An 11,830-nucleotide genomic window follows, 5' to 3' on the forward strand; every position below is an offset into this window, starting at 1 on the left:
CAGTAATGGAGTAAAAGATGCTACGAACCTCAAAATATTGCGACAGTGATGTCGGAAGAATTGCTAATGAACTCAAGATGATGCTAACAGTAATGTAGTGATAGTTGCTAAGAAACTAAGTGATGCTTCCAGTAATTTAGTGATACTTGCTAATAAAATCAACGTGATGCTGACAGTAATGTAGTAAGAGTTGCTACGAACCTTAAAATAATGCGACAGTAATGTAGTAAAAGTTGCTACGACCCTCAAAATATTGCGACAGTGATGTCGGAAGAATTACTAATGAACTCAAAATGATGCTAACAGTAATGTAGTGATAGTTGCTAATCAACTCAGTGATGCTTACAGTAATGTAGTAAGTGTTTCGAATAACCTCAAAGTGATGCTGACAGTCATGTAGTAAGAGTTGCTACGAATGTCAAAATAATGCGACAGTAATGTAGTAAAAGATGCTACGAACCTCAAAATATTGCGACAGTGATGTCGGAAGAATTGCTAATGAACTCAAAATGATGCTAAAAGTAATGTAGTGATAGTTGCTAATCAAGTCAGTGATGCTTACAGTAATGTAGTAAGTGTTCCGAATAACCTCAAAGTGATGCTGACAGTCATGTAGTAAGAGTTGCTAGGAACCTTAAAATAATGCGACAGTGATGTCAGAAGAATTGCTAAGGATCTCAAAATGATGCGACAGTGATGTAGTAAGAATTGCTAATGAACTCAAAATGATGCTAACAGTAATGTAGTGATAGTTGCTAAGAAACTCAGTGATGCTTACAGTAATGTAGTAAGAGTTTCGAACAACCTCAAAGTGATGCTGACAGTCATTTCGGAAGAGTTACTAATGAACTCAATTTAATGCTAAAGTGATGTCGTGAGAATTGCTCAACAACTCAAAATGATGCTAAAAGTAATGTATTGATAGTTGCTAATAAACTCAAAGTGATGCTGAAAGTCATGTGGTAAAAGTTGCTACGAACCTCAAAATATTGCGACAGTGATGTCAGAAGAATTGCTAATGATCTCAAAATGATGCGACAGTGATGTAGTAAGAATTGCTAATGAACTCAAAATGATGCTAACAGTAATGGAGTGAATCTTTCGAATAACCTCAAAGTGATGCTGACAGTCATGTTGTAAGTGTTGCTACGAACCTCAAAATAATGCGACAGTAATGTAGTAAAGGTTGCTACGAACCTCAAAATATTGCGACAGTGATGTCGGAAGAATTGCTAATGAACTCAAAATGATGCTAACAGTAATGTAGTGATAGTTGCTAATCAAATCAGTGATGCTTACAGTAATGTAGTAAGTGTTCCGAATAACCTCAAAGTGATGCTGACAGTCATGTAGTAAAAGTTGCTACGAACCTTAAAATATTGCGACAGTGATGTCGGAAGAATTGCTAATGAACTCAAAATGATGCTAACAGTAATGTAGTGATAGTTACTAATCAACTCGGTGATGCTTAATGTAATGTAGTAAGTGTTTCAAATAACCTCAAAGTGATGGTGACAGTCATGTTGTAAGAGTTTCTACGAACCTCAAAATAATGCGACAGTGATGTCAGAAGAATTGCAAAGGATCTCAAAATGATGCGACAGTGATTTAGTAAGAATTGCTAATGAACTCAAAATGATGCGACAGTGATTTAGTAAGAATTGGTCATGAACTCAAAATGATGCTAACAGTAATGGAGTGAACGTTTCGAATAACCTCAAAGTGATGCTGACAGTCTTGTACTAAGAGTTGCTATGAACCTCAAAATAATGCGACAGTGATGTCGGAAGAATTGCTAATGATCTCAAAATGATGCGACAGTGATGTAGTAAGAATTGCTAATGAACTCAAAATGATGCTACAGTGATGTCGTGAGAATCGCTCATAAACTCAAATAATGCAAACACTAATGTAGTGATAGTTGCTAATAAACTCAAAGTGATGCTGACAGTAATGTAGTAAGAGTTGCTACGAACCTTAAAATAATGCAACAATAATGTAGTAAGAGTTGCTACGAACCTCAAAATAATGTGACAGTGATGTCAGAAGAATTGCTAATGATCTCAAAATGATTCGAAAGTGATTTAGTAAGAATTGCTAATGAACTCAAAATGATGCTAACAGTAATGGAGTGAACGTTTCGAATAACCTCAAAGTGATGCTGACAGTCATGTACTAAGAGTTGCTACAAACCTCAAAATAATGCGACAGTAATGGAGTAAAAGATGCTACGAACCTCAAAATATTGCGACAGTGATGTCGGAAGAATTGCTAATGAACTCAAGATGATGCTAACAGTAATGTAGTGATAGTTGCTAAGAAACTCAGTGATGCTTGCAGTAATGTAGTAAGAGTTTCGAACAACCTCAAAGTGATGCTGACAGTCATTTCGGAAGAGTTACTAATGAACTCAATTTAATGCTACAGTGATGTCGTGAGAATTGCTCAAAAACTCAAAATGATGCTAAAAGTAATGTAGTGATAGTTGCGAATAAACTCAAAGTGATGCTGAAAGTCATGTAGTAAAAGTTGCTACGAACCTCAAAATATTGCGACAGTGATGTCGGAGGAATTGCGAATGAACTCAAAATGATGCTAACAGTAATGTAGTGACAGTTGCTAATAAACTCAAAGTGATGCTGACAGCAATGTAGTAAGAGTTGCTACGAACCTCAAAATATTGCGACAGTGATGTCAGAAGAATTGCTAATGATCTCAAAATGATGCGACAGTGATGTAGTAAGAATTGCTAATGAACTCAAAATGATGCTTAATGTAATGTAGTAAGTGTTTCAAATAACCTCAAAGTGATGGTGACAGTCAGGTAGTAAGAGTTGCTACGAACCTCAAAATAATGCGACAGTGATGTCAGAAGAATTGCTAAAGATCTCAAAATGATGCGAAAGTGATTTAGTAAGAATTGCTCATGAACTCAAAATGATGCTAACAGTAATGGAGTGAACGTTTCGAATTACCTCAAACTGATGCTGACAGTCTTGTACTAAGAGTTGCTATGAACCTCAAAATAATGCGACAGTGATGTCGGAAGAATTGCTAATGATCTCAAAATGATGCGACAGTGATGTAGTAAGAATTGCTAATGAACTCAAAATGATGCTACAGTGATGTCGTGAGAATTGCTCATCAACTCAAATAATGCAAACACTAATGTAGTGATAGTTGCTAATAAACTCAAAGTGATGCTGACAGTAATGTAGTAAGAGTTGCTACGAACCTTAAAATAATGCAACAATAATGTAGTAAGAGTTGCTACGAACCTCAAAATAATGTGACAGTGATGTCAGAAGAATTGCTAATGATCTCAAAATGATGCGACAGTGATGTAGTAAGAATTGCTAATGAACTCAAAATTATGCTAACAGTAATGGAGTGAAACTTTCGAATAACCTCAAAGTGATGCTGACAGTCATGTAGTAAGTGTTGCTACGAACCTCAAAATAATGCGACAGTAATGTAGAAAAGGTTGCTACGAACCTCAAAATATTGCGACAGTGATGTCGGAAGAATTGCTAATGATCTCAAAATGATGCGACAGTGATGTCGTAAGAATTGCTAATGAACTCAAAATGATGCTAACAGTAATGGAGTGAATCTTTCGAATAACCTCAAAGTGATGCTGAGTCATGTCGTAAGTGTTGCTACGAACCTCAAAATAATGCGACAGTAATGTAGTAAAGGTTGCTACGGACCTCAAAATATTGCGACAGTGATGTCGGAAGAATTGCTAATGAACTCAAAATGATGCTAACAGTAATGTAGTGATAGTTACTAATCAACTCGGTGATGCTTAATGTAATGTAGTAAGTGTTCCGAATAACCTCAAAGTGATGCTGACAGTCATGTAGTAAGAGTTGCTACGAACCTTAAAATAATGCGACAGTAATGTAGTAAGAGTTGCTACGAACCTTAAAATATTGCGACAGTGATGTCGGAAGAATTGCTAATGAACTCAAAATGATGCTAAATGTAATGTAGTGATAATTACTAATCAACTCGGTGATGCTTAATGTAATGTAGTAAGTGTTTCAAATAACCTCAAAGTGATGGTGACAGTCATGTAGTAAGAGTTGCTACGAACCTCAAAATAATGCGACAGTGATGTCAGAAGAATTGCTAAAGATCTCAAAATGATGCGAAAGTGATTTAGGAAGAATTGCTCATGAACTCAAAATGATGCGAACAGTAATGGAGTGAACGTTTCGAATTACCTCAAAGTGATGCTGACAGTCTTGTACTAAGAGTTGCTATGAACCTCAAAATAATGCGACAGTGATGTCGGAAGAATTGCTAATGATCTCAAAATGATGCGACAGTGATGTAGTAAGAATTGCTAATGAACTCAAAATGATGCTACAGTTATGTCGTGAGAATTGCTCATCAACTCAAATAATGCAAACACTAATGTAGTGATAGTTGCTAATAAACTCAAAGTGATGCTGACAGTAATGTAGTAAGAGTTGCTACGAACCTTAAAATAATGCAACAATAATGTAGTAAGAGTTGCTACGAACCTCAAAATAATGTGACAGTGATGTCAGAAGAATTGCTAATGATCTCAAAATGATGCGACAGTGATGTAGTAAGAATTGCTATTGAACTCAAAATGATGCTAACAGTAATGGAGTGAAACTTTCGAATAACCTCAAAGTGATGCTGACAGTCATGTAGTAAGTGTTGCTACGAACCTCAAAATAATGCGACAGTAATTTAGTAAAGGTTGCTACGAACCTCAAAATATTGCGACAGTGATGTCGGAAGAATTGCTAATGATCTCAAAATGATGTGACAGTGATGTAGTAAGAATTGCTAATGAACTCAAAATGATGCTAACAGTAATGGAGTGAAACTTTTAATAACCTCAAAGTGATGCTGACAGTCATGTAGTAAGTGTTGCTACGAACCTCAAAATAATGCGACAGTAATGTAGTAAAGGTTGCTACGGACCTCAAAATATTGCGACAGTGATGTCGGAAGAATTGCTAATGAACTCAAAATGATGCTAACAGTAATGTACTAATAGTTACTAATCAACTCGGTGATGCTTAATGTAATGTAGTAAGTGTTTCAAATAACCTCAAAGTGATGGTGACAGTCATGTAGTTAGAGTTGCTACGAACCTCAAAATAATGCGACAGTGATGTCAGAAGAATTGCTAAAGATCTCAAAATGATGCGACAGTGATTTAGTAAGAATTGCTCATGAACTCAAAATGATGCTAACAGTAATGGAGTGAACGTTTCGAATTACCTCAAAGTGATGCTGACAGTCTTGTACTAAGAGTTGCTATGAAACTCAAAATAATGCGACAGTGATGTCGGAAGAATTGCTAATGATCTCAAAATGATGCGACAGTGATGTAGTAAGAATTGCTAATGAACTCAAAATGATGCTACAGTGATGTCGTGAGAATTGCTCATAAACTCAAATAATGCAAACACTAATGTAGTGATAGTTGCTAATAAACTCAAAGTGATGCTGACAGTAATGTAGTAAGAGTTGCTACGAACCTTAAAATAATGCAACAATAATGTAGTAAGAGTTGCTACGAACCTCAAAATAATGTGACAGTGATGTCAGAAGAATTGCTAATGATCTCAAAATGATTCGAAAGTGATTTAGTAAGAATTGCTAAAGAACTCAAAATGATGCTAACAGTAATGGAGTTAACGTTTCGAATAACCTCAAAGTGATGCTGACAGTCATGTACTAAGAGTTGCTACAAACCTCAAAATAATGCGACAGTAATGGAGTAAAAGATGCTACGAACCTCAAAATATTGCGACAGTGATGTCGGAGGAATTGCGAATGAAATCAAAATGATGCTAACAGTAATGTAGTGATAGTTGCTAATAAACTCAAAGTGATGCTGACAGTCATGTAGTAAGAGTTGCTACGAACCTCAAAATATTGCGACAGTGATGTCGGAAGAATTGCTAATGATCTCAAAATGATGCGACAGTGATGTAGTAAGAATTGCTCATGAACTCAAAATGATGCTAACAGTAATGGAGTGAAACTTTCGAATTATCTCAAAGTGATGCATACAGTCATGTCGTAAGTGTTGCTACGAACCTCAAAATAATGCGACAGTAATGTAGTAAAGGTTGCTACGAACCTCAAAATATTGCGACAGTGATGTCGGAAGAATTGCTAATGAACTCAAAATGATGCTAACAGTAATGTAGTGATAGTTACTAATCAACTCGGTGATGATTAATGTAATGTAGTAAGTGTTTCAAATAACCTCAAAGTGATGGTGACAGTCATGTAGTAAGAGTTGCTACGAACCTCAAAATAATGCGACAGTGATGTCGGAAGAATTGCTAATGATCTCAAAATGATGCGACAGTGATGTAGTAAGAATTGCTAATGAACTCAAAATGATGCTAACAGTAATGGAGTGAAAGTTTCGAATAACCTCAAAGTGATGCTGACAGTAATGTAGTAAGAGTTGCTACTCACCTCAAAATAATGCTAACAGTAATGTAGTGATAGTTGCTAATAAACTCAGTGATGCTTAGAGTAATGTAGTAAGTGTTTCGAACAACCTCAAAGTGATGCTGACAGTCATGTAGTAACAGTTGCTACGAACCTCCAAATAATGCGACAGTGATTTAGTAAGAATTGCTAATAAACTCAACATGATGCTAACAGTAATGTAGAGATAGTTGCTAATAAACTCAAAGTGATGCTGACAGTAATGTAGTAAGAGATGCTATGAACCTTAAAATAATGCGACAGTGATGTCAGATGAATTGGTAATGATCTCAAAATGATGCGACAGTGATGTCCTAAGAATTGCGAATGAACTCAAAATGATGCTAACAGTAATGGAGTGATAGTTGCTCATAAAGTCAGTGATGCTTACAGTAATGTAGTAAGAGTTTCGAACAACCTCAAAGTGATGCTGACAGTCTTGTAGTAAGAGTTGCTACTACCCTCAAAATAATGCTACAGTGATGTAGTGGGAGTTTCAACTATTCTCAAAAGGATGCTTCAGTGATGTAGTGAGATTTGCTACTAACCTCAAAATGATGCTACAGTAATGCAATGAGAGTTGCTATTGACCTAACAAATGATGCTACTATGATGTGGTGAGAGTTGCGAAAAACCTCAAACATGCTGACAATAATGTAGAAAGAGTTGCTAAAAATCTCAAAATGATGCCACAGAAATGTAGTGAGAGTTGCTACTAATTTAAAAATGATGCTACAGTGATGTGGTGAGAGTTGCTACGAACCTCAAAATGATGCAACAGTGATGTGGTGAGAGTTGCGACTAACATTAAAATGATGCTCCAGTGATGTAGTGAGAGTTGCTAAAAACCTCAAAATGATGCTACAGTCATGTAGTGAGAGTTCTCCTCACCTCAAAATAATGCTGACAGTAATGTAGTGAGAATTGCTAGGAACCTTTAAATGATTCGACAGTGGTGTAGTAAGAGTTGCTACTACCCTCAGAAATGATGCTCTAGTGATGTGGTGAGAGTTGCTAAAAACCTCAAAATGATGCTACACTGATGTGGTGAGAGTTCTACGAAGCTCAAAATGATGCTAGAGTGACGTGAGAGTTGCTACTAATTTAAAAATGATGCTAAAGTGATGTAATGAGAGTTGCTACGAGCCTAAGAAATTATGCGACAGTGATGTAGTGAGAGTTGCTACTAATGTTAAAATTATGCTGACAGTGATGTAATGAGAGTTGCGACGAACCTCAAAATGATGCTTACAGTGATGTAGTGAAACTGCGACTAACATCAAAATGATGCTTGCAGTGATATAATGAGAGTTGTTACGAACCTCAAAATGATGCGACAGTGATGTCGTGAGATTCGCTACGAATCTCAAAATGATGCTAAAGTGATGCAATGAGAGTTGCTACGAACCTAAGAATGATTTTACACTGATTTAGTGAGAGTTGCTCCTATTTTCAAAGTGATGCTTCAGTGATGTAATGAGAGTCGCTACTAACCTAAGAAATGATGCTACAGTGATGTAGTGAGAGTTGCTGGGATGCTCAAAATGATGCTGACAGTCATGGAGTGAGAGTTACTACGAACCTCAAAATGATGCTTACAGTCATGTAGTGAGAGTTTCTGCTGAACTGAAAATAGAGCAACAGTGATGTAGTGAGAGTTGCTACTAATGTCAAAATTATGCTACAGTAATGTAGTGAGAGTTGCTATGAACCTCAAAATGATGCTGACAGTCTTGTGAGCTTCATCAAGACCCAGGCCACTATTTGTGGTCATGCATCATTGTTGCTGACCAATGGTCCAACTTCATCAGTCAGTCAGTCAGAGACATTAGCATTTGTCGGCCTGGCCTGCTGCCAAAGACTAACACTGCTTTAGTTGATTTACCTGTGCAGCCATGTCACGCTCCTCTCGGCCACCTCCACGGTCAGACGCCAGGTTAAACCAGCCAATGGCGTAAGAATCACTCTCAGAATCTGAAGCGCTCGTAGCTGCAGGGTTTTTCCACACAGCTTCTGTTGAGAGACAAAGTCCATCACTTGATTTACTCTCACCAACAGAAATGTGCAGTTTTCCACTCAGGACAGCTGCTGCATGCTGCTGTTTGTAAAAAGAAGGTCCAGTGGATCCGTTCAGTTCTACATGATTCAGCAGAGAGATGTCACCATTGAATAATGACCATATTTCCTAAAATTATAGCTCAACCACAGAGGGACCAGGCTACTAGAATGACCTCTGTTTACTAGAAGTGCTTCTCCTATGGTGGTGAACTCCTCAGCTGTCAGTGGAGTCAAATCTGTCTTAGAGAGGCCAGAGGTTCCCACACTGGTTCCCTCTCATCATGCAGCCCTGACAGCTGTGTGTGCTGTTCCAGCGTGTTGGCACCTCACTGATGAGTTTCAGGGTTGGCCCTCCCATCTGTTGCTGCACCTGAGCCAGCTTCTCCTTGGCTGTAGTGCTGATCTGAAGGATGTGACAGTGTTCCTGGCTTTGTGTCTGATGATGGAAGTGGGGATCTGATCACAGGATTTTCTGACTCCTAGATTCAGACGATGTGCAGTGCAGACTGAGTGGTGAATTTGGAGCTGTCTAGTGGATGCTGTCATGTTTGGTGCTGCGTCGCTCACAAGACACTTGACTTTGTTGGTGATGGCCCAGTCCTCCATCATGCCTCTTTGGACTGGGGCCAAACTGTCAGCAGGGTGACTTTGTGGAAAGTCTTGCACTCCCAACACATTCATTCTCACGAATGCAGTGACAGGTCAGAGCCAAGGGAGCCTCCATGTCCACAGATGTCCACATGGCAGCTGGACTTCCTTTTTCACTCCTTCCCGTTCCTCCTGGTACTTTTTGGCCACCGTTTGTTTGATGGTCTGAAAATGACACCCAGAGTAAATCAATACATTGAAATTAGAGATGAAATAAACTGGAGATATCAACTACTGCTTTAGATCATTTCCACACAAACCTTTCTGGTTGGCAAACGTATGAGGCTCAAGGACCTGAACCAGTTCCCTGAACCCTTCCCTCTCAACAGTGCTGAGGGGCTGGCAGTCCTTCAGGATCAAATTCAGCAGAGCCTCATCCAGCATCTGCTTCCTGGAAGCTGGATGGTTCAAGATGAAGGAGAGAAGAAATGAAGAGGAATTAATGATCAATGAAGCAACTGTGAGTCAGTTGGAGAGTGGCTGTATACCTGAGTTCATCCTGGTGGATCTGGGACTTCATTCTCATGCCTGGCCCCATCATGCCTCAGCACTGAAGAGGTGCTTTTGTTGAGATGAGACGCTTCTGTCCAACAAATGCCACATTCAACCTGCAGAAAAGAACATGAGTACTCAGCTAAAAGTTCCTTTCTTCATGGTGACTGGTGTTTCTTAGTCTTAGACCACCAGGTTTCCAATGAGGTGTATCGGATACGTTGTTGTGTGCCGCTGAAATCCGTCCAATTCCGGCGTTGTTTCCTCATGAAATATGTTTGCCTTAAAGCTCATTAAAGTGTTGAACCACAATATCGTTCACCATAACTGAGTCAACTTCAAGATAACCTACTTCTACATTCCAGTCCCGGCTGCTCCTGTTCTGCTGCAGTCCAGAAAACAACAACCCGATACAATTGGCGCTCCTTCCCACAGCTCCGGCCCGGATCCGCATGGTTCCGCTGACTGACTGTGAGACCGCTCCCTCCAGAGTGGCACAGCCCGATGGGGGTCCTTATCTGGCATGGGGGCGTAAAACAGGTGCGACTAGAAAGCCTGGTTCATTCTGCGTCGAGGGAACGCGTTGCTCTGCAACTCACCGCCAAGCCGCTAGGGGGTGTGGCTTTGTCTTTGTATTGTTTACGGGGCTCTTGTCGGATTCCTTGGTTTTCTTCCGGTCACAGACAACAATTGTTGGCCATTTGTCAGTCTTTGTAGTGCCGCCAATAATCCTTTCTTCGGCTTGGTCCATTTTTTCTTGGAGCTTTCACCACAGAAACTTTGAAAATGGCGGTGTTTTTGTGCTGCAACTGAACCGGAAATGACGTTCTGAGCAAACCAATCACAGTCCTCGACGATGACGTCACCACGCGTTGACGCGACACGGAGGCAGGATTTTGTTGGGGTTTGCTTCGACGCGACGCAGAAGCATAAATCAGGCTTTAGTGGTTTCGAATCTCACGCCAAACCGGAGAACCAGGGTTTGAATCCGTCACGTGGTCACTGCCGGTCGGCGAGGCTTTGGACGTCACTAAATACGTCATCAATACCCGTTTTTCAAACCGAAATCCTGGATCACTCCACTCATCACTACCGCTGCTACCAGGTTAGCGAGTCTGGAGTGGCACAGAGAACAGAGCTTGGACTCTGCTCGTTTTGAAGAAGACGAAGAAGAAAAGAAGCGGAAGGCCTCGGTCTTTGTCTCCTGAAGGCTGAGTGGCGCCGGTAGAACCTCAACATGTGCGCCGCGCAGCTGCTGCGGGTGTCGGTCCAGGAGCGGATCCTCGCCGCCGCTGAAGACTTCCTGCTGCAGCTGGGAGAAGGAGACTCAGCGGCTGGAGTCCCGGTGCTGAGAGCGCTGCTCACCGAGCGGCTGGCGGCGGCCGCGGAGCAGATCGTGGCTCTGCTGGAGGAAACCGTGGCGGAGTACGAGCGGGAGAACCGCCGGCAGAGGTTGCTGCTCGATGCCGTGCTGAAGCCCCGAGTCAGGCTGGACAGAGCAGGTGAGTCCCCCCACACTGACCAGGAGAACCGAGAGACCGCAGTCCTGCCAGCAAGTGTCTCCGGTCTGGTTGTGTCCGTAATCCGGGTCATTGTGCTCAGACCGTCTGAGCAGGAGTGGAACAACGTAGAAGTGTTTCGTAGTTGACGGCTATTCGGTGTTGGTGGAGCCTTAAAACCTCACCTGGCTCGGGACACGCTGGGCGCCATCTTGGCTGCTTCCTGACCAACAAGTAGATGGCGCTGTTTGGTTTCCAGGCTGCGTCCTTCCCGCCGTCGTTCTACTGCTTTTTGTATTTGTTTGGAAGAAAAAAACAAAACTAAGAAACACGGAGAAACATCTCATCGGTTACACGTTACAAATTTTGTCCCAGCCAGAGTTTTCCTCAATTACTGGGAAGGAAAGACACATTTCCTGATTATTTTTAATAAACTAATCTTCGACCTTGGCTGACTGCATGTTGCTGTGATTGGGTGGGCTGACATGTTTAGCATCAGTACAGGTCACAGTGGTCCAGCACCTCCCTGGCTGTGAGTGTAGGTGGGCTGACATGTTTAGCATCAGTACAGGTTCCCTCTGGTTCTAGGGACTGAACTCTCTTTCTCCTACAGGGTCTCATTCTAGAAATGAACA

This window comes from Aulostomus chinensis, chromosome 1 (genome assembly GCF_037954235.1).
Source record: "Aulostomus chinensis isolate RoL2024-O1b breed Wild chromosome 1, RoL_Achi_v1.0, whole genome shotgun sequence".
In the NCBI taxonomy this organism is placed as follows: Eukaryota; Metazoa; Chordata; class Actinopteri; order Syngnathiformes; family Aulostomidae; genus Aulostomus; species Aulostomus chinensis.